The sequence below is a fragment of the Aedes aegypti genome, chromosome 2, assembly GCF_002204515.2.
Source record: "Aedes aegypti strain LVP_AGWG chromosome 2, AaegL5.0 Primary Assembly, whole genome shotgun sequence".
Taxonomy (NCBI): domain Eukaryota; kingdom Metazoa; phylum Arthropoda; class Insecta; order Diptera; family Culicidae; genus Aedes; species Aedes aegypti.
Genome location: NC_035108.1, coordinates 41,928,007 through 41,952,428, shown reverse-complemented (window position 1 = coordinate 41,952,428; position 24,422 = coordinate 41,928,007). Strand labels below are relative to the sequence as shown.

The 24,422-nt window shown below is 39.3% G+C and overlaps 1 protein-coding gene across 6 annotated transcripts in view; it reads right to left on the bottom strand.

Moving 5' to 3' along the window:
• The window catches only part of LOC5570462 (actin-binding LIM protein 2), a 72,026-nt gene that overhangs the window by 34,185 nt on the left and 13,419 nt on the right, over nt 1-24,422 (bottom strand). The gene's annotated exons all lie outside the window — the stretch shown is intronic.

The following is a 24,422-nucleotide window of genomic DNA, read 5'->3' as shown; positions in this document are numbered from 1 at the left end:
TGCATTTTTCTCGAATCCTTCCGAATGTTAGTTACGCCTATTTGAAAAATCATGCTTGAATTTACAGATGAATCCCGAGAACTCCTAGGAGTGGATTATGATGGGACTCATAGGAGTTTAATAGAATTTGAACTTAAGAGAATCCTGAGAAATTTTACCATAGTCTTGAGAAAAAAAGTGAGCTCTTGGTCTTTCAAACGGGTATCGAAGAGAGTCATATCGAGATGACGAAAATTTGAAATTTTTTAGCTGGATGTTCAATGGGATCTTGATGATCACGAAATAAGTGAAATTTTTTATAACTTTCACATTTTAAATCTTTTTGAATGTTTTAACTTCAAGATATATTTTAAATCTAACTACTACAACACACAAAAGTTTTCAAAATTTGAAGAGATCAAAGTAATCAAGTATGGCGAAATAGGGAACCACTATGTCCATAACTGGTACACCTACCCTAGTGTCGGTGTTCCATTAGTAGCCAGTCCCCTACAGTCGCACTACACACTTAGAAAATATCACCGACTCCGGTAATTTTTTTACCGAAATATAAACCGCTGAGCGCTCGGTAATGCTTCCGGTAAAGTTAAGGATTACCGAAAAATCTGTAATTTCAATCGACACGCAGCTGTCAAAATTTTACAATATGCTCGTAAATTATTACCGAACGAATTGTAAAATAAACTACCGAATGCGTTCGTAGCAGCAGGCAGTCGGAATAGAATAGGATGATCAAAACAAAATAAAAACAATAAATTTCATATTGATAGCAAATGTTCATCGATTTATTTCGCGTTTTCGTTTTAAATCCGTATGAAGATGAACTGGTTGTCTGCTTATGAAGATGGGAAACCACCAGCGGCATCACCAACAACTCGAACCTGCGCTTTTGCACAAAAGCGCCACCGATTCCGTCATGGGTGGTTATGCTCGTTAGTGTGACGATTCTATCCGGAACCGTAATTGGGCAGTTGGATACTACAACGAAAATATTTTATTAGCGGCCCTAAAAATAGGTTTTTTAAAAGAATCCCTCAGCTCATACTTACGGAAAAGTAGTTCCAGGTGATCATCCTGCTGTTGTAGTTTAATTTTTTTTTCAAAAAACAGTGTCCATGATCACAACACAGAATATTAAACGGTATTGGATTTTGACTAGCACATCAAAACAAATATGGCGGCCTCAAAAATATCAAATCACAATTTGTTCGGTAAAGCATTGTGGCACTATGAGTACGGTGAAAAATTACAGTCTACGGTGAATCCAAACGATTTACAGTTTTTTCGGTAAAGAAAACGACGATTTCGGTAAAATTGGAAGAAAATTGTTTTGATTTTCTTATATATTCAAGGGTGTTCGGTAAATCTCGTTTGTAATACCGAAACTTCAGTTAAATATTTATTTACAGTACGTATCCGGTAAAAAAATTACCGAACAACGAGAAAAAACCTAAGTGTGTAGTGACTTTTTATAGCCGTTTTGCTATAAATCGTTGCAAAATATGTTTTGACATGGAGGTTTCTAAGTACCATAGTAGCACTACTAACAGAAACTATTTTTTATACAAAATAATTGATGAATTAAGAACTTTAAAGGAAAAATATGAAAATACGGCTTTGATTTGTGTTTTGTTTTCGCCGTGAAGCAAGTGATAATAAATACAAAAAAAGCGCAAGCGATAATAAATACAAAACGTAGTTTTCGTATTTAAAAAAAAACCAAGATGAAAAAAGCTTACAGATGATATGAAAGTTATGCCGCTGGCTTTATTTTTCGATTTTATACGAATGTTTGCTCTTTGCTATGCAGCTATTGGTACATATACCCTATTGGCGAATTGCTCTTCACTGTGAATTATTTGTCTATGCTTTCGTACTTTCGATCAAACCTCTATACTCCGAAATCAATCCAATTGAACCCGTAGATTGATAAAACACAGCACCCAAAAACAATCAACGCTATCGACATTATCTTCTTCTTGTTTAATGAATAGCTTTACGTTCCCACTGAAACGTTACTTGCGTTCACAAGTTAGTGTTCATCAGCATTCCTATAGTGGTAATGGAAGAGTTTCCTTTCTTTACGATTGTGTCAATAGGGTCCTAAAGCCCTGTCCCGATTTTAGTGCCAAACGCTTAAGTTTAGGCCAAAAACACATGTTTACTCAATTTTCCAATGTTTTCCGTTGGTTTAAGTCCGAAAAACATTTTTTTATGTTTTTTTTTTAGATTTTGTCACACCCCTTGGCTTAAACTCAAATTTTGGGTGAATTTTGCTTTCCGTGTCCCTTCCGAAATGTCAGATAGGAACAACCCCAGTGTTAAAACTAGAATCCCTGTGGTGTTTTTGTCGACTAAGCGAACGTCAAACATGATCTCAAGTGTCAAGGTTCATTTATGAACCCAATTTTAAAATTAATCTTTAAACATGATATAGCCGTTATTTGAGCGGGAAAAATTGCTAAAGTAGTTGAAGTAACATGCTCTTTCGTGTTGTAGAATAAAAACCAGATTTTATCAAACATTTTAGGACCCAATTCAAAAAGCATGTGTGACAACCTTGTACAATGCTCAAGAAATCGCTTAAACATTTCCCCTCAAATCTTAAGAAATGTGTCTACAATTCGACACCACTACTCACCAGACTTACTGGAGACCTCATGGGCATCTAGTTCGACCTACAAATCGAATTAGCCTCAACAAGCTGGTGGCGGGCCGGCGAAAATCAATTAAAATTCCAAACCATCATCGTGTATGTTTAGACCGATGCCGCTGTTTTGACTGCTGGAGCATATGATGATGAAATCATTTTCTACGTACTCTTCTTCATCTATAGCAGAGTAAATTACAATTGACAATTTACTTGACACGTTGACTTTTGACATCCACTTGTTGTTTGTCGCAGTATACCGTGATGATAGCAATACGGGCACGATTGAGTAGGACGCGATGCTCGTAGTAAATCAAATACAAAAAAAAAAAAAACAAAATTACTATTTGAAGATTCCATGCCACTTCGTTCAACACAAGAAAAGAATCTTATTCCAAAACAAGGCTATTCTGAATTCGATAGCTAGTTTCGTTAAAAGCCGATTCTTATGTTGGCGTTTTACTTCTCTAGAGTGATTACTATTTCCTGTCAGTAAAAAAAATGATCATGACCAAATGCTCCGATGATTTCTTAAGGAGTCGCTAGAAGATTTTTTTTAACCATTACCCCGAGGCATGTGCAAGTTTGGGACAAAAACACCACAAAGCTAGATACAGTGGGGATTCGCTCGTTGGGGGTCCGCTATATAGAATGACTCGATGGTTGGATGTTCGCTGGTTGGAAAAAAATCCAACTAAAAAGCACTCGAATGTCACGATAAGATGTCAAACTGACTTTGACGTCTGAGTACCGTCGGATTGAAGTCTCCATATATAGAACAAATGTGTATGTATATGTGCGTTTCGTGACGTTTTGCGCTCCAGATGCGTTAGTCTGGAACATTTTCACCTGCTGTCAGTCGTTCCAACTAGCGGGTCGGATTCGCTAGATGGAAGGCAGTCGTGTTCCAACCAGCGAATCCTCGCTGTATACAATATTGGACAATCCATTTGCATTTTTTTCGATTTTCAATACAAAATGGTCAACTTTGGTGGAGTAGATCTCAGTTATTTATGGATCGATTTGACTGAAGTTTATGCAGTAATTTTAACATATATTGTTGAGTATTTTTCCCCATCCACGAGTTCGAAACTAAAACGATTTAGAATGATAAAAAACTTTTATTGTGACATAGACATAACGATTATTTTGACATAAACAATGTCTCTCAAGATATTAAAGACCTACGAAGAGTATCTTCAACAAATTTGTCTATCTTGTCTAAATGTACAACTTTGTTTAAGGTATCATGAAGCTATTTCTTCAAGAGCTCTGAAAATTTCATTCAAATCCGTGTTTGAATAACTGAGATTTAATTATCCAAAGTTGACCATTTTGTATGGAAAATCCGCAAAAGTTGGAAATGTGTTGCCCAATACTGTGAATCTTGTTTCTATGATAATTCACTTTACTGACAGGAAATAGTAATCACCCTGTTATCTCTTGTGTAGTATTCCAGAGCATCCCTAGTCCAGGGAATGCAAACGATGCTCTTGAATACCCTATTTTCAACGGTTAATGTGATAGCGCGAATCCAATCCGAGGCGCCTTAATGCCCCGTACAAACCGTACAAAAAGTCGTTAGAAATTGGAGCACATCAACATTCCGGCAGCAATTCACGCACCGGTGACGGGACGGTTTGATCTACATATTTTGACTAGAGCCATTTCCCATCCTAGTATGAATGCTCGATATTAATGGAGGCACGAGTAGCGGGCATGTATGGTACAAAAGGCAACAGCCGTTAATGGTTGGTCACCGGAGCGAGTGAGATGAATAACTTTCGCTTTCTCAAAATTCTCCCTTCACCCCAATCAACACGCTGTCGTCCGGTATGGCACGCTGAAATAAAAAATCATCACGAGTCACCAGCAGATTAGAACCGGGGATCGAATGGGAGTAGTGGTAAGAGGCAGCCAAAACTGCCGTTTTTCTGTTTTATTTTGACTGAGTGTCCCGTTTTTGGCATTGAAGCTAAACACACTATCAGAAGTAGAAGAAAATACGCGGTCACAAGTTTCAGTACTCAGGGTGGCCACTTATTTTCCATTACAAAATTCCAACTTCTTTCCCGTTAGAGTTTCCTAGTTTTTAAAATTCTTCCTACTTTAAGTTGTGCTTATATTTGAAAGGAAGTATTTCAATTTCGAATTTGTTTTCTTCATGATCATAAAGAATTCTCTAAATCAGATAAGTTGTACCCCTCTACCAACAGCATCATTTTTACCATCATTAGAAATGTCTGAATCGCAATAACTTTTTTGTTATGTTTTTGTCTGAAAGTTCGCAACAAGAAACACTTTAGGGGTCTATTTTATAACTCGAGTCGATCAAAATGACTCGACAGGAGTCACTGTCGACCAAGTGAATCAACTGCTAAGAATAGGATCCGGCTCCCTCTAAGGGAGCTACTCTGTAAAAATCATACAAATCGGTTGAGCTGTCACCAAAAAATCTCGCGGAACAATTCAAAAAGGCCAATCCTCAGATCGTTAGTACTAAGTTTACTACATTTTCAATTCCTTTTTCTCACAATTCACATCAGTCAATGTGATTTCTTGCTCTATATATTGCGGTATACTATAAGCGTGCATTGGCCGTTTATGTTTACTTCGAATGAACAAGGAAGAGTCATTGGACTCTCACCATGCTAAGGCCAGTGACAAGCCAAGTTTTAGTTGATTCGACTCTGGATTCCAATTTTCGTCTATTACCCGTTTCGGTGGCCACCCTAGTTACTCGTCTCCCGATGCGCATCGAAAAACAGTCGATAGATGGCCAGTGGCAACGGAATTGGTCCGGTACCGCTATCTCTGCTAGGCTATATAAAGCACTGAAGTTTACCGCGCGCGCCTTGGCCATCGTCGATTCTTCCCTTCTTCAAACCGAGAGCCGCAAACGTTTCTCAAACAAAAAGTGATGTAATCAAATCAAATATTAACCTGATGACATCATCCCACACAAGCGCTGCTAATGCTCTCAAGTTCCGCGCTTGTGATGGTGAACAACAACAATGCCAGCCAGCACCGCCTATAGCCAAGAACTTGAGACTACGGGGAGAGCAGCCAGCAGAGCATGCACAGTTTTTTCGACGCCTTGTTTTGTTAGTCCGATGCCGTGCCACCTACCGATAGTCGCAGATTATTTTATTTATTTGCTGCTTAGTGGATGGTTTGGCACTGACTGCAGCTAATTAGTCGGTGAAGTAAGGGATGGTCAAGATGGGATGAGTTGATGTTAACAAATGTTATTTCTGTTGTTTCGAATTTTCATAAACATGTCTTGGAACTGTGTTCAAAGCAACAGGGATAAGAAATTTGTTTCTTCAGAAAACAGTGTTTTAAGGAATTTATAAAGTGTATAGAGCTTTTGTATGATTCCATCTGAGGATTCTTAGTTTTTGATTTAAAAAAAACTTCGATAGAAGTTCGATAAGAAGTATTATTGATCTTCTCAAAAAACAACAAAAACATCGGAATTACTCCTGGCGTTCTTCTTGGGTTTAGAAGGAGTTTGTTTTGATAAATCTTCAGGATTATACCTTTTTACCTTACTGAAGAAAACGGAAAAATGTAATTCGTTGTTGTCCGGTATTTTCACAAAGTATCCCGCCCATCGTACCCTTCCAGCTTTGGAAATTTTCTGGATAATGGGTTCACCGTAGAGTTTCGCAAGCCACTCTGCCAGATCAGCCTAAGCACACGTCGTTCAACAACTCCTAGCGTTTGCAGGTCTTCTTCGAGCATTGTCTACGACTCATTCCCATATTTTATTTATTTATTTATTTATTTATTTATTTATTTATTTATTTATTTATTTATTTATTTAGTTATTTATTTATTTATTTATTTATTTATTTATTTATTTATTTATTTATTTATTTATACACCAATAGACAGTAAGCCCCAATGATGTTTATAACTAAAAAATAAAATTAAATTCAAAGTTGAAACTATAACAAAAATAAGGCAACAAAATGTTAAAAAGTAAATCAAATGAAAGCATAGCATAGACTGACTGTACATGTCAATGGTTGCTACTCCGTGATTGATCGGAACTGGTAAGAATTGCACTACGATCCAAATGAATAAGGGACGGGAATTTCCGCTTACTCTCGAAGTTCAATTTTAGCAGATCTAATATTATTGATCAATAACGGCGCCGGCCAAGTCCTTACAGTCAGTTGGGATGGGGAAGGAATGTTAGGGTGTAATGATTGTTGCTTCTAGAGACCGAGAATACCTCTGCATCTCCACAATCACCACGGGAAGGGTGTTTATTAGTGAGGGAGGAAAAGATCTGGGAGTCACCTCTGGTCGATGATGCGATCCATTGACAAGGGGGAAATATACGACTTATATTTAAAGCTAGTTTTGTATTTTGTCTCGAGAAGTTTTTGGGAAGCTTTAAGACATACGTCAACATCTATAATGTCGAACAATTCAAAAGATGTTTTTATTTATGACGAAAACTGAAAATTACATGTATATATTTTAAATTATATGAAACAGGAATAATGCCGACACTTGTAGTGACGAACTATACATAGTTTGTTTGAAAATTACATATGAGTATTACTGTGCATTTTGTCTCGATATGGTAGAAGTTTTTATTTTTAAATACCGTCGATGGGGGTGACAATGGGTCTAGGGGGTAAGATTGGGTCAAAACGGAAAATTATGATTTATGAAATATTTCAGCTAATAACGCTAATATCACTAGAATAATTCATTCATATGTTAGGGAACACATTATTACACATAATTCATCACAATAAACATTTTTAGAATGAGTAATTTTTGTTTACCATATCAATAAACTTGTATGTTGAAACTAGATAAAATTTACAACATTAAATTTCTCCTGTGCAAAGTATAACGCATGTACTTTAACCTCTATCGTTGTATTAGTAGAAGGTTGAAAGTCTTTTCATTACACTTCACAAGTATTTTCCGGAATCAAATTGATTTTTCCACAAAAATTTCTTTTTTTTCGGTACGATGTCTAAAACATTGAAAATGGATGTGAGATTGGGTCAAGCAAGAACGATAGTAAATGAAATGGCAAGACCACTTTTTTGACATTTTACGGTGCCGGGTGTTCTCATTCAGCATCTCTGAACATCAAACAAGTCTACTTGAGGATTCCGTGCACTGAATAACAATGCAACGCATTTTGACAACTCCTCAAACCAGCAACTGTGTTTCGTGCGCAGCACCATCGTAAAATTTTATCAAATGGATTTTTTTTATTTAATTATTTATTAGTGTTTTCATGTAATAGAAACATCTCACGAAAGTACAAATGAGTTGGATCGCTGAAATACCGGGATTATGACGTCAACATCAGCCTGAAATGTATTGATCGAGTAATGTCGCACCGTAATATAACTATTTGCGAAGGTTTAAAATAATCACTGTTTCAGTACACTTGTGGGAAAACTGAATATGCTTTATGGCAATGGGGATGAGACTTTGAAGATAATTTGAGGGAAACAAAACAGGAATATTTATGTAAACTTGACGATAAATGTTGGGTCTCATATATTTTCTCATAGCTCTTCAAATTTTTGTCAAAATCGTTCTTTTAAGTGGGTTTATCATACTTGTGAAACATCTTAGATATCTTTTCGTATTGTTTGCATCGTATTTCATCAATATTTTTCAGCTGTGAATGGTTTTGCAATAATATTCTCAAAAACAAGTTATTTCAATTCCAGTGACCCAATGTCACCCCTCTATGGGGTGAGATTGGGTCATTATTCATTCACTTGTAGTTCCACTGTGAATACATATTTTTCAATAATTTTTTGAACAGTTGTTAATATACCATCAAAGTACATACACACCAAATTTGAAGTATATTGGAGCTTAATTGCGATAGTTATTCAATAAACAAATCGTACATATGCCTTTTTGACCCATTGTCATCCCCAACGACGGTACGTCAACATTCACAATGTCGAACAATTCAAAAGATAATTTTTAATAATGTCAAAAAGAGAAAAAAATATATGTATATTGAAATTGTATAAGAAAAAAAGCATAATTCCGACATTTATAGCGACGAACCATACAAAGTTTGTTTTAATATTACTTAAAAGTTACGCTTTCAAGAAAAAATGTGTTATCACATCATGAAACGAACTCGCCAGTTGGTAATCCATCCTCGACTGAACACAAAACTGACACTGACAGCAAAACTTCTTGGCGTCCCGAAAACAAACCGTCTTGCTTGTGCCTTCCCAAATACCTACCCAACAAGACGCTCCAAAACAGAAAAAAAATCTTCGGCGACGAAACCACGCGCGAAACCGTGGGCAAAATCTATCGGACGACGCAAAACCGAACTGTCCTGCTTGGGCTTCACTACCCAGCAAGACGCTCCGAGACAGGAAAAAAAATCTAGGGCGGCGAAAACACGTGCGAAACCGTGAGCAAAATCTATCGGACGACGCAAAACCGAACTGTCCTGCTTGGGCTTCACGAAGCACTCAAAAAAAAAGTAGAACAAATGAAAGTCACAAATATTCACAAATATTCACACAAAGAGTTGGGACAAAATTTCTACATTATTACGAACGGACAGGTGAAAATTAAATCCTTCAGCGAACCTATTGAACACGCGTTGAAGACCGACCATAGCACTGTTTTGCCCATAGTTCGTCGCAATGGCAACCTCAACATAGCATTGTTGCGCAAAGTTCTGGAGTGAGCACTCGCGTTGATAGATTCCAGGAGCGCAGGACAGTCTATTCTTCCTAAAAGCAAATCAGCAACTACCATCGCTCTATTGCCGTCTTTACGGGTCTGCAGTGATTCCAGTTGAATGAACTGGCATCTACTTTGGCAGCTAGGCAACCGGAACGGGTCTCGCTATGGAAGTCGACGGAGAGCATAACGGATGAAGCGACGTTGCACTGACTCTATCCTCTCCACGTCGTTACGGTAATACGGATGCCAAACTGCAGAGCAATATTCAAGTGTGGCCCGAACTAATGAGCAGTACAAGGATTTGAGGCAATATGGATCCGTGAAATCCTTGCCAATACGGAAGATGAAACCCAATGTCCTGGAGGCTTTCTCGATGACGTAGGGCAGACGGTGTTTGAACGTCAACTGAGCATCCAGAATAACGCCAAGATTTTTAACATCTTGTACTCGTTGAAGCGCCTTTCCCTTGAGGTGGTATCAGAACAGGATGGGCTGCAGTTTGCGCGAGAATGATAGAACAAAGCATTTCTGAATCATGTTGAAGAGCAAGAAGATTAGCTGTTACAGATACATGAATTATGGACTGGTTATGTGTTTCTATTGAAGCCATATCTCGCGTTCGGTGCGGGGGGATGTGAATCCCACACAAAAATTGGTTACGACCGGAGAACTCGATGTTCACCCTCACTTGCTCTATACTAGCCCAAGAGTCGTTATCAATAGGCTTAGCTTTATTATTTTTTTCTTAACCGCTACAAGAACGCCACCACCAATAGATTTGGTACTGTTTCTAGCGCTACTATCACATCGGAATACCTCATATGAAGGTCCGAAAACTTGACTGGAAACAGTACGGGAATCAACCCATGTTTTCGTTAGAACGATAATGTCGAAACAATCGTCTGAAGTCGCCAAAAGGTAACTATTAATGTCGCAATTCATTTTGGTAGTAGATCGTAACATCGTCAGAAGTGCGATGGAAGTCTGTTAGAACACGATGAATTTCTGAGTCAGTCATCGGGCGCCGGAGGGTGTTACATAGTTCCGGTTGGGTCATAACTTCGGCAACAGGGGGGGGGGGGGGGCGTTCTGTTGATTGGCGACTACCCAAAGCCTCATCTACACGTCTTTTATCCATGAGATCCGGTAGGGGGAGTGTGAAGTGATCACGCAACCCATTCCAGCAATCTAAGATGTCAAAGCGACGATCAAACTGAGCATCACCATTTGCGAAACTCCAGAGGTCGTACCTCCGTGAATCAATAAGAGCATACTTTGGAATGCGGCTTCTATGATTGTCTCCGGCAAATCAGGTGATACAGCGTACGATTTTTTTTATGTGGTGAGCATACTTGCTTGATGTTGGAGTTCAGAAAACCGCTTCTTCCAGCTCACACGCAGGACCGGGACGGCTGCTGGTCGATGGCGGGAGGGGCTCGACTGCTGTGAGTGAAATAGAGGTTTTCTTAAAACTTGCGGCAAATTTGCATCCCGGTGTCCGATTAAGAAACGTTGAACATGTTTGAGTTGATGAAGATACACTGAAAACAACAGGTGGTACAGCCGGCGAAGTTTTCAAAAGGTACGCATACTTGCCTGGGAAAGATGATCGGAAGATCCCATCATCCGGCTCACACACAGGACCGGGACGGCTGCTGGTCACTGGTGGGAGGGGCTTGACTGCGGTGAGAGGAAAAGCTTCCTTTAAGCTGAGGGGAAGAGTGCGTCCCGGGTCATAACTTATTCCATAAAAACCACTTCTTTTGTTGGACGGCTCAGAGGATCGTCGGATGCAGCCACATGTCCTGGACGCCAAAAATGTTCTTCATTGTTGTTGTTATTGGGGAATCTCCTGTAGACAACACCTCTCGGCCACGTCAAAATGGACAGTGCCTTGAAATTCAATTCCAAACTCATGCCAATTTTGAATGAAACAAATGTCAATGTATTTATGTCTCTTCCCTTGGCCACGAGCCGAACAACTTGAACGTCGTCAGTATCAAGGTGTTTTTTTTTTTTTTTTTGCAAAAGCGCATACTTGATCAGCTGATACATCTTTTGCGATCCGAGATAAATACAGCGAAAACTTAGGTTGATTCATTGGGACCGTACTGATTTCGATTGACGGAGATGGTGTTCTACCAGTTCCAAGTAACGAAGGCGGTTGGTTCTTCGATACTGGTTTAGCTGCCGAGCTAAACAGCCTCCGACTCCTGGTGAACCTTGGGTCGATGCCAACACGTTTGAAGGACTTTGTAGTACAGGAATTTGAATTAATCAGTTTAGCAAAATTATTTAGAATTTCGGCCTTCAGTTCATCCATAATCAGGTTCGTCATGATGTCGCTATGGGAGTTAAGCGCATGTCCTTGGCCCACCTCATAAGCGGCACGTGCAGTGTTACGGAGGCGCATATCTTTCATGAGCGTAGCACATGAAGGACAGAACCAGAACAATTGATTGTTTCTCATGACCTCCTCGAACACATCAGCAGCCAGTCCACAGCATGAATTTCACCGATGTCACCATCACATGAACAACAAATTATAGTGGTCCTCAGTCTAACTATGTGGGCCCACTTCAGTAACTTTTTAGAACATGGCGGATTCCATAAAGTATTAATCCGTAAGAAATTTGATAGAATGCATGGACATGGACATGAACCCTCCAGCATACTTGTTATTCTTGTCTCTGGCGTTACGTCCGAACTAGGAAAAAGCATGTTTCTCACCTTGTGTTCATATAAGCAGTTCTACAGAGGGAACCAAATTTTATTTATTTACATATTTATAAATCAATTGAAAGTAAAATAAGCATGAAGCTTCATAGTTTGTGTTTATTCACTGAAATTTTTAAATCTGTAAAAGAATAATAAAACTACAATGCTATTATCATGATTTGTTAAATAAATAATAATTATCATCCGAAGCCATAAAAACTGTTAAGTGTGATATTATTTTATTAATAAATCAAATTACAAGATCATCCCTATCGACGAAATTGGCAAGCATCCGTAAAAATGTGTTATTGCCATTTCAAACTATAAACACATGCGAGCGAGCAGATTCGTGCATACACGAATTCACCGGGAAAGAGCAAACCGGAGATGAGAAATATTGAACAATCAGCAACGAATAGAACGCACAAAATATAATGTGATCTAAGTGGCCACCCTCCCATGGTCCGACCGCGATCGTAAAACTTCGCGCTGAATAGCTAAAAAGTGTGACCAAACCGATCGCCGCCACATTTTACCAGTTGACAGACAATTATTTTTTCGCAAGTTTTTTTTTCGTGTCGGTCAACAATCACCGTCCATAGTTTTGAGGTCACACACTTGTCGGTCTACTTCAGAGCGGTTGCTGGTTGCTTGCTTACCAGAGGTATAGTTCGGTTAGTCGTTACGATTTTTTTTGCTCGCCGAACTGTTTACGTCCTGTTTGTGGCACTAGAGTAGGTGTACCGGTACTCGTCACCATAAGGATTTTTTTATGAATCAGTCAAAGGCCGCGATGTTTTAAATTTCGATGCCTGAATTCGCCAACGACATTGATTTCTTATGGGGCAAATTTAGGAAAACCATGGTCAAATGAGGTGTAAAATAATAATTCCGAAGAAAATTATTTTTTCATTACTTGCTCTTCAAGTTTGAAGTTTTTGTGAATGTTGTCATAATTTCAAAGTGAGGGTGACTATGGTGAATACCGGTACAACTACCCTATGAGAGTGAGAAAACGACAAATCGAGTGATACAAGAGTGCAAATTTTATTATCACCTCGGTACCATAAGTATGCCGCTATGTACGAGCCAGTGCTCTGGCTGGTGATGACGATGACACTGGAGCAAAAGTTCCAATGGCTTCGATTTGCGATAAGGAAAATTGAATTCGAATGCTGGTATGCTCCAGTGGGTAAATAACTTGGTCGTGGTCTTACATTGCGCTAAAGTGGTGGCAACAGAAAGATAAGAATGAGACAAGTTGATTGGAACCACTGCATTGAACAGGACAAGATTTTTTTTTCAAAAAATGATTCACTCTTCAGATATGCATTACGTAGTCGAACTCAGATGCGTTGGCGTAAACTCAAATATTCATCTTTGTGAAAGTAGAAATATGAGGTTCACGACTTGGAGGTGGACGATGACTTCCTAATCAAAATGGCATAAGATAAGTAAGGAATCGTACAATATTTTGTTAAACGTTTCCGAATATTTTCAGATAAATCTCGAAAAAACTGGTATGTGCTATGTGCTTACTGATTAACTGAGTTCATTGGTACAATAGGAACCTGTTTTTGTAGCGCTTACTTGTGATTTAGGCACTATGGCAATTATTAAACCACACATAGTTTGTGTTCCGGGCTCAGATAGCCGTAGCGGTAAACGCGCAACTATTCAGCAAGACCAAACTGAGGGTCGTGGGTTCGAATCCCACCGGTCGAGAATCCTTTCGGGTTGAACATTTTTTTGACTTCTCAGGGCATAGAGTGTCTTCGTACCTGTCACACAATATACACATGATAAAATGGTCAACTAGCAAAGAAAACCATCAGTTAATAACTGTGGAATTGCTCTTAAGAACGATAAGATGAGAAGTAGGCTCTGTCCCAGTTGGGACGTAACGCCAGAAAGAAGAGTACTCCGAATGCTACATTATTTATTTATTTATTTAGTTGGTGTTACATCAATTAAATTGATAAAACCTCGTTAACGATGTTGCGCCAATTTACTCGGTCCATGGCTGTGTCTCTCCAACCTCGATTTTGGCCCACGTTCTCCAGATCTTGTTGCACCTGATCAAGCCACCTCGCTCGCTGTGCTCCCCGCCTTCTTGTGCCAACCGGATTCGACGCGAACACCATCTTTGCAGGATTGTTGTCCGGTAGTCTTGCAACATGCCCTGCCCAGCGCACCCTTCCGGCTTTCGCAACCTTCTGGATACTTGGTTCGCCGTAGAGCCTAGCGAGCTCGTGGTTCATTCTCCGCCGCCACACACCGTTCTCCTGCACTCCGCCAAAGATCGTCCTAAGCACCCTTCGTTCGAACACTCCAAGTGCTTGCAGGTCCTCTTCCAGCATGGTCCATGCTTCATGTCCATAGAGAACCACCGGTCTTATAAGCGTTTTGTACATGGTACATTTGGTGCGGGGGTGAATCTTTCTCGACCGCAGCTTCTTCTGGAGCCCATAGTAGGCGCGACTTCCACTGATGATGCGTCTCCGTATTTCACGACTTACGTTGTTATCAGCCGTTAACAAGGATCCGAGGTAGACGAACTCATCAACCACCTCAAAAGTATTCCCGTCTATCGTAACACTGCTTCCCAGGCGGGCTCTGTCGCGCTCGGTTCCGCCTATCAGCATGTACTTTGTTTTTGACGCATTCACCACCAGGCCGAATTTTGTCGCTTCATGTTTCAGGAGGGTGTACAGGTCTGCCACCGTTAAAAATGTTCTGCCGACAATATCCATATCATCCGCGAAGCAAACAAATTGGCTGGATCTTGTGAAAATCGTACCTCGGTTATTGAACCCGGCTCTCCGCATGACACCTTCTAGCGCGATGTTGAACAGCAGGCACGATAGTCCATCACCCTGTCGAAGTCCCCGGCGGGATTCGAACTAACTGGAATGTTCACCCGAAATCTTCACGCTATTCTGCACACCGTCCATCGTTGCTCTTATTAGTCTTGTGAGCTTCCCGGGAAAGCTGTACTCGTCCATGATTTTTCATAGCTCTTCGCGGTCGATGCTATCATAAGCCGCTTTGAAATCGATGAACAGGTGATGCGTTGGGACTTGGTATTCACGGCATTTCTGGAGGATTTGCCGTACAGTAAAGATTTGGTCCGTTGTCGAGCGGCCGTTGATGAAACCAGCTTGATAACTTCCCACAAACTCATTTGTTATTGGTGATAGACGACGGAAGATAATCTGGGATAGCACTTTGTAGGCGGCATTCAGGATAGTGATCGCACGATAGTTTTCACATTCCAGTTTGTCGCCCTTCTTGTAGATGGGGCATATGACCCCTTGCTTCCACTCCTCCGGCAGCTGTTCGGTTTCCCAGATTCTGACAATCAGCCGGTGCAGACAGGCGGCCAACCTCTCCGGGCCCATTTTGATGAGTTCAGCTCCAATACCATCTTTACCAGCGGTCTTATTATTCTTGAGCTGGCTGATGACATCCTTAACTTCCCTCAATGTGGGGGCAGGTTGGTTTCCTTCATCCGCCGTGCTGACGTAGTCACTTCCTCCGCTGTCATGACCCTCGTCGCCTGTGCTCTCCGGGCCATTCAGGTGTTCATCGTAGTGCTGCCTCCACCTTTCAATCACCTCACGTCCGTCCGTCAAGATGCTTCCGTCCTTATCCCTACACATTTCGGCTCGCGGCACGAAGCCTTTTCGGGATGCGTTTAGCTTCTCGTAGAACTTTCGCGTTTCTTGTGAACGATGCAGCTGTTCCATTTCTTCACATTCCGCTTCTTCCAGGCGGCGCTTTTTGTCCCGGAATAGGCGGGTTTGCTGCTTCCGTTTTCTTTTATATCGCTCCACGTTTTGTCGCGTTCCTTGCTGCAGCATTGCAGCCCGCGCTGCATCTTTCTCCTCCAAAACCTGCCTGCATTCTTCGTCGAACCAATCGTTACATGTCCTCCTTTCCACGTACCCGACGATGCTCTCGGCTGCGTTGTTGATGGCTGCTTTTATGTTGCTCCAGCAGTCCTCAAGAGGGGCTTCGTCAAGCTCGCCCTCTTCCGGCAACGCTACCTCGAGATGCTACCGAATGCTACATTAGAAGGACTGATTTTTTTTTTAGGCAAATGCGAATTTAAAAATTTGTAGATAAAGTAAGTTGTTCACACACATAGTAGAACTACGATAACTTCCTTCCGATATGAGCACAAGAAAGTAGCAGTTAGAAAGTCTGCGGTTTGCTGATTAGCATCTATGTAGTTATGCAGTGGATACACTTCGTATTAGTGCGTGAGAATGTTCTTATTCGTCTATATTAATTTTAGAGGCATTAGTAGTAAAAATCTTGGATTATTTAATATAGCTATTGAGGAACTCGGTTTCAAGTGAGGACACGAAAACTGATAAAATGATAATTAGCTTTATTAAAAAACGTCTGTACTGAATGGAGTGTTAGTTTAGAATGATCTGTTATGAAAAAATAACAAAGTGTGGCTGCTACGTTAGTAACGCTAGGATAGCAGAGCAATTGCAACTACGTTAACACCCCGTCTCAACCCATCAGCCATTCCAATTTGGCTAAAATTCTTACATGGGTTCTCCAGACTCATCCCGACTAATTTTGGTCCTTCTCTAAAGAAATAACCGGATAGCCGCCCTGCGTTGCTCTTTGCAATACCTCGGCTGCACTTTTCATCTCTCCGAGCACAGATCAAGTGAATTCTTTGATTTAATATCAAGTTCTAATTCGCTTTTGGAAGCACCAGTCCTATCAAAATTATCAGGAAAAGGCATGGCTTCAATATCGCTTTCATCTGTAATCAGAACGCCATCATTATTTTCGATTTGAAGTCCATACAAAATAGAATCTGGGCAGTCATCGTCTTCATAATCAATTTTCAAACGATCTTTAGCTTCACCGTCTTGCTCCAAAGAAAACCTGGCTTGTGCTATATCTGTTTTCAAAATGGTAAAAAAATGGTGTACGTAGGCGAGAAAACACGGATTTGTCGCTTACCAGGTGGTCACTACAGCCTGAATCCAGCTGAAAACGATGTCTCCTCTCTTTCGCGTAGATTTCTCCGCATCTGCCATAAAACTCACGAGTCTTTTTCTGCCTAGGTAATTCATTTCGCTTCAATTCAGTCTATTGCAATCCTTTTTTATATGTCCCCGTCTACCGCAGTTATGGCATTGAACTTTGTTAACCTTCTCTGCTGGAGTCCTGTAAACGCTGTTGGTATTTCCTTATCGAATTCAAACTCTTCTTTTTCAACGGTCCGCTCGCTTTGACTCTTCTGCCAATAACCTCTGCTTGACGATATCTAAGGTTAATTCATTCTCTGCAACGTTCTCTAAAGCCATAGCTAGTGGGTCATACGAGTCCGGTAATGTAAGAAAGAGCTGCTACACCAAATCTGCCTCCACAATGGCCGCACCAGCCGTCTTCAGCTTCCTCACCAGTCCATCAAATAGCTTCTCATTCCGGTTCCACTCTTCGTTCGTAGCCGCGCCAGTTGTTTCCGGACGAGAGTCGACTGGCAACAGTTTTTTCGCGTATGTCTCTTCCAAACTTTTTCTCATTAGCTTTGGCGTTGTCTTCTATCGAACAACCTCCAGACAGTCGTCAGCTAAGCAGCTTACCAACAGCGCTTTCCCATTATTGTTTTTCTCCAGAAATTTGGTCATCTCAGTTGCTTGCTCCGGTATACCATCCGTCAGCACCTGTTCTTGGTGTACTGCTGTTTTGAATCTATACAAAATGCTGACGTAGCATACACCATGTCGTGGGTTCGAATTCCACTAGAACAAATAATTTTTCACAAATTTATATCTCTCCTTCTGATTACAAGTTGCCAAAGTATATCTCGCCGAGCAGAAGCGAAGTTTTGACGATCAAATCGAGATGTTGATTTAATTGATAAAAGATCTGAAAATAATATCCAACTTTTATTCCTGGAACTTGTAAGCCATAGCAAAATAAATTTGACATATAATTTTCATGTCTTATCTCTGTACTATTCGGCTTAGGAGTCGCAACCCCTTTTGCTATTCACGCACACACTTATATAAAATATGTTTAAAGAGCAAAACCCGATGTGAAACAATGAAGATGAAATAAAGAACGAAGTCGGTCTCTTTTATCGTAGACTGTGAAGCAGAGTAGACGTGTTTTATTTTAAAGTCCAAACTGAAACGGTAATAAGAATATATTAAAGTGGCGACGACTGGAAAAGTTTTAAGGAAAACGGTGATATTTGGAAAGTTTCCATATTTTCAGCGGCGTACGGAAGCGTGCAAATTGATTCGCCGTGAGAAAAGAAGAATACATATTTTATTTCTTTACGTTACTTATTGTGTGCAACGGCACTGAACAAAAGGATAGATCTATAGAACGGCGTGGCATTTGATGCGTGGATATATAGCACGGAAAATAGTGAAAAATTAAAAAAAGCAGTGGGTAAAACAGTGAAAGTCTAAAAAAACGAGCATTTGTGACACGTGCTATAGTGAACAGCCCATTTTAATTTTTCCTTTGATTCGTGCCATTACGCCAGTTGTGCCATACGCCATTTTGCATCTCGAAAGTGACGCCGTGTAAAGCTATATCAGTTCATTTGAAGGTCGTAGCATTGGCTTTTGTGTGAACAATAGGGTATTTCAGTTGCAGCCGTGAAACGGTGAGCACCTTTGTAAGCGGAGTAGTGAAAGAGATAGAAAGCGACGCAACCAGCTCGATACAGCCATTTTTGGTGAGAGCCGCCCGAGTGAGGTTGTCTTATTGCGGAGAGCGCCGCATATATCGACGTTTTAGTGTGTTTTGTAGGCGACGGAAAGAGTGCAGGTTTTGGAACGGACTGTGCGATATATCTCAGAGCTATTGTAGTGAGAATTGTGGAGAGCAACTACGGAGAGCGCTCAAGTTTTTGTGTGAGAGAGATCAGTGATAAACAGCAGAGTAAGATTTGCGAAAGCCCGCCGGTGATAACAATTGCACAGTTAAATCGTTATATTGAAGAAATATTGGCAAGCCCGCCGTCGAGAAGAGTATTGTTGGATCGTGGTATTGGTGGAGCATCGGCAAGACCGCCGGCAACAAGAGTGCATCGTTGGTATATCTAAGGGCGATGACATATTGCAGGAGTAGAGAAGGGATAAAAGGAGAGAAAAGAAAAGAGTCAAAGCTCTCTCAATGCAAACTATATGGAAAACGCGCTTACCTGGTATACTGAAGGCGAAGCAAAGAGGTTCAAAGAGTTCTGTGAAGATCATTTGCTGCTTCGACGCGCAAGAACGCTAGTGAACGCTAGAGGAATGTGATATGACTGCGCTCGTTTTGGGCGTGAATGGAGCACGGATCAGAACGTTTGGTAATGCATTAAATCCATAAATATGAAAATTTATGATTGATGTATTAACTTTTGTAACTTTTTGTAATTTAATTTGAATCCTTTTACAGTCATCTCTCCCTTACTCGATGTTCTGTATCTCGATATTTCCCCTAACTCGATTGAATGTGCGGTCCCTTCAATCTAGCATGCTTTGATACCTCTGTAAGTCGATACCTCTCTAACTCGATATTTTCATGAAAAGTTCCAAATGTCCTCCAAACGTTAATAAATTTAATGAATTTGATTGTTATGATTAAATTGATAGTAAAAATAAAGTTTACTGCCAATTTGTGGGTGCTATTTTTTTGTTTTTGCTAACGGTAAGTGTCACATAGGTAAATGTGGTAAAATTGTATTGTTTTTTACGTGAAAATAACTATTCTGAATGTATTTTGTCAAAATTATAAAAAGTTTAAAATTTTCAAACATATGCGTTCTGTATCTCGATACCTCTCATACTCGATGGTTCCTTCAATATCGAGTAAGGGAGAGTTAACTGTGATTACAACTGATTTATTAATACACTGTTAATCAGTATTTTTGTTTTTCAAATTATTTCATTGCTTTCTTCAGTTGATCACTACTTCAGAATATCCTTTTTCATTAAATGTGGTGGAAGAATTCCTACTTGGTTTTGCTGGCGTAAATGAAACTGTTTTCGAACGTAAACAAGAATAGGAGTGAATAATATTGTGCTTGTTCAGCTGTAACCTCTCTTTTAAGTATCTATGATACTGACATATTACATTACTAACATTTTTCAACAATAAAATAATAATGAATAATTATGATTCGTCAATCGAATATTACTTATTTCTATTTGTTTTGTTTCCTGTATATATTTTCCTAATAATACGAGATAAAAAGATGTCGAAGAATATGAACTGTTGATCATGTGAGCCTGATGTTTGATTTAAACTATCAACAGTTTAAACATTCGCTCTTGTATAATTTTGAGAGTTCCCTTGGCTTTATATGACTCCATTCAGGCGATTTGAAAAACAGATGGTTTAGCAACCAATAAACTAATACAAATATCTAAATTCGAAAATCAGATAGATTTTCATCGAAAATTCAATTTCAAAGAAAATGCAATATTATTCGTCCCATCCTCACCTATCTAAAATAAATCAATCCAATCCAACGTAAAACAAAACCAAAACAACGCCATAATGGGTTCCAGCCAATTTGATCGGATAAACCTTGAGTATCTGATTTTGCAAAACGCCTCTAAAATAATGAATTCACATAAGAATTCTTCATTACGATGCAATCAAGTGACAATTAAATTTTGTGAAATTTTCAGAAATTCTGTGTAATTCTATGGCTTACATAAAACAAACTTGCTTCTTGTGGATTGCTTTGTCAATGCGGTATAGAAAAAAACGATAAGACATGTTTGTTAAAATCTCAAACCGTATTACCTAGTACAAACAGAAGTCGAGGATGTAAAAGAGAAGCGTACGCGTTGAAGGTCTCTCCATGCATGTTGTATGAAAATCGCGCTTACATGGCATACTGAAGCGATGCGAAGTGGCATGGAAAGTGTGCTAAAGCGTGAAAGCAGTGCGTGTGGTGCTTCGACGCGTCAAAACGCTAGAAGACTATTAAAACTATTTTTTGCAGCACTCATATTGTGCGTGAATTTGGATCTGATGAAAACAGATTTGAGAAAATTCAATTGACAAACACAAAAAGGGTTCTTATTTATATTTGAAAAATAAAATGTACTTTGTACCACTGAACTGATTTTCAATATTATACAATAAAATTTCCTAACTCAAAATTATCATTTGGCCATTCCATAGAAAACAATAAAATCTCACAATGTTCCATGACTTATAAATACAAGAGTCGTTATATTTCCAATTATTATAGCCCCAGCTTTTACTATAATAAAGTGTTAAATTGTTCTCAAATTTTACCTAAAAACGAACTGCATTTGGAGCCATTCGTGATCTTGTTTATGACATCGATGATTCAAGTTTAGAAAGGATACCCATTAAACGTTTACAGTGCTCGAAGGAAAGGTAGACATTTAAAAGAATATTTCATTCCATAGATACAAACTTGATCTTATATCTATAACTAGTGTGTTGCTTTAGTAAATGTAAAGCAATTCATCGTTCATAACAATAGAAGTTAAATCATTTAATTTTGTGTGAAAAAAGGCATTAAACTTCAAATTTCTCGAAAATTATACTTTTTTTTAATATTCGGTTCACACTTAAATTATTTCACCGACCTCAGTAAAACGTTTCGCCGAGAACCCAACAGCTGAGAATTCGGTAATTTTTCAATCCACATTTTTTGCCGAGATCTCAGCAAACTTTACCGAGATTTGGTAAACATCCGAGATATCGGTAAAAGTTTTGCCGATTTTGTTCTCGGCGATTCTGTTTAAGTGTGTTGGCCTAATAGCCATCATTATGCACAACCAGTACACACTTAGAAAATATCACCGACTCCGGTATTTTTTTTAGCGATTTATAAACCGCTGAGCGCTCGGTAATGTTTTCGGTAAAGTTAAGGATTACCGAGCAATAAAATAGAATGATCAGAACAAAATAATTTTCATATTGATTTCAAAGTCCATCAATTTATTTCGTTTTGTTTATACCGTTTGAAGATGAACTGCTCGTCTGTTTATGAAGATGGGAAACCAGTGGCATCACCAACAACTCGAACGCGCGCTTCAAATCTTGAGCTACAATCCTAGCTCATATGCAACTGTTCACCTCTTTTACAAAAAACCGCCACCGAATCCGTCATAGGTGTTTATGTTGGTTAATGTGATGATGCTATCCAGAAACGTAATTGGGCAGTTACAACAACGACAAGTACTACAACGAAAATATTTTATTCAACCTTAAACAATAGGTTTTTTAATAAAATCACTCAGGTCGTACCTACTTACGGAAAACAATCAGAGAATATTAAACAGATGCAATACTATCGCGATGACTATCACACCGAAACAAATATAGCGGCCTCAAAAATATCAAATTACAATTTGATCGGTTAAGGTGATTATGAAACGAAGCCAACCTTCGAATTTTCAAGTGCACAAGACTGGAGAATCTTTCAACAGTCCGCGATAAAAATCAATCTACAGTTAACTCTCCCTTACTCTATATTGAAGGGACCATCGAGTTAGGGAGGAATCGAGTTACAGAACACAAAACCAGTGCAACTGCGATCCAAGGGACCATCGAGTTAGCCATGAAAACCCACTTTTACTATGGTTCTCTAACTCGATATCGATATACGGAATATCGAGTAAGGGAGAGTTAACTGTAATTACTTGCTTGTGGGTAGTGACCAATGGGATAAATTTTCAACGAGGAGCGCTGTTTGGTTCTCAAGTTTTGTGCTCTTGAAAATTGGCTTGGCTTCTTTATATAATCACCTTAAGCATTGTAGCACTACGAACTGAAGTACGGCGAAAAATTACAGTCTACGGCGAATCTAAACAATGTACAGTTTTTTCAGTAAATAGAACGGCGATTTCGGTAAAAGTGGACGAAAATTGTTTTGATTTTTTTTTATATATAATATAGGGGGGTTCGGTAAATCTCGTTTGTAATACCGAAACTTCAGTTAAATATTTATTTACAGTATACGTTGCCGGTAAAAAACATTACCGAACAACGAGAAAAAATCTAAGTGTGTACCAAATATGTTTTGATCTTGAATTAATCAATTTGTCTTTTTAATAGTTATTTTGGTAGTGATTCAAATTTAAGAACTGTATCATGAATATCTGGATTAACTATTCATTGGTTATTTCATTAACGTGCTCAATCGTGTGTTCAGTCATGTAAATTAACTACAACTCATTAATTCTGTTATAATTTTAATATTGTACATACTATTAACCATAGCCTAGGATTGCTATTTCTACTTGTTTCGTTTAGGTTTTATGGGTTAATTCACAAATTTCATAACGCCAAAAATTGTCATTTTTTACACCCAACCACTCCAACGCAATTTGTATGAATATTTTTCAAATTTTATATGAGCTGTAACATCTTCAGTACACCCACCCACCCCCTTTAGCGTTATGAAATTTGTCGGCCCTACATTGTAATTTCTAGTGGACTGGACTGCCGAATGATGACGAAAAACAACTTGCTTTGTGATTTGAACGGTTTTCTTGTACGTCATCACGAAGCAATGCTCCTGCTTGATGAAATGATTTTTACCCCCTTGCTATACATTCTACAGAGTCGCCTTTACAGGCGCCAGTTGATGCAGATGGACATGGGAAAAGAGAAAAAATCGAATGAAGCAGCCATGCGCTCTCTCTCTGGTTGCAGGCAGCATGCTGTTGCTGAAGCACACAATCAATGAAAACAAGGAGCGCATTGAAACTCTTTCGAAACCTCTCCCAGTATGCCATACCATTTTTACCTCTTCTCTTCTCTTTTCGCCAACACTTCACTTCACTTCTCTTCTCTTTCAATATGTCATCAGCCTAAGGTAACACGCTGAGGATCGTCATCGAACAGTAAGCAATTTAAATTGAAAGTAAGTGCCTCAATTTTTTTTGGCATATTTGGTTTTTTGTTTTCCTTTAGACTGTGTGTGTAAACTGGTTTCAAACATGTCATTGATTGGAACTGTAGACCACTACGTACGTGGATCCAGCTTTGGCGATTATATGGAGCGCATGAATATTTTGTACTCTTTGAATAATATTTCGGATGCCATCAAGAAAAATTTGTTTATAACTTTAAGTGGGCCGGTAATATTCGAGGAAGTAAAACTAATTTTTCCCGGAGTTGCCATTGAATCGATTGATTACAAACTAATGATACAAAAATTGAAAGAACGGTTGGACAAAGCGAAACCAAACATGTTGTACAGACACAAATTTAATGCGCGTATTCAAGGTATTGATGAGCCGGCTGAAAATTACGTGCTAGGATTGAAATTGTTAGCAAGTCAGTGTGGGTTTGGTGCCCACAGAGA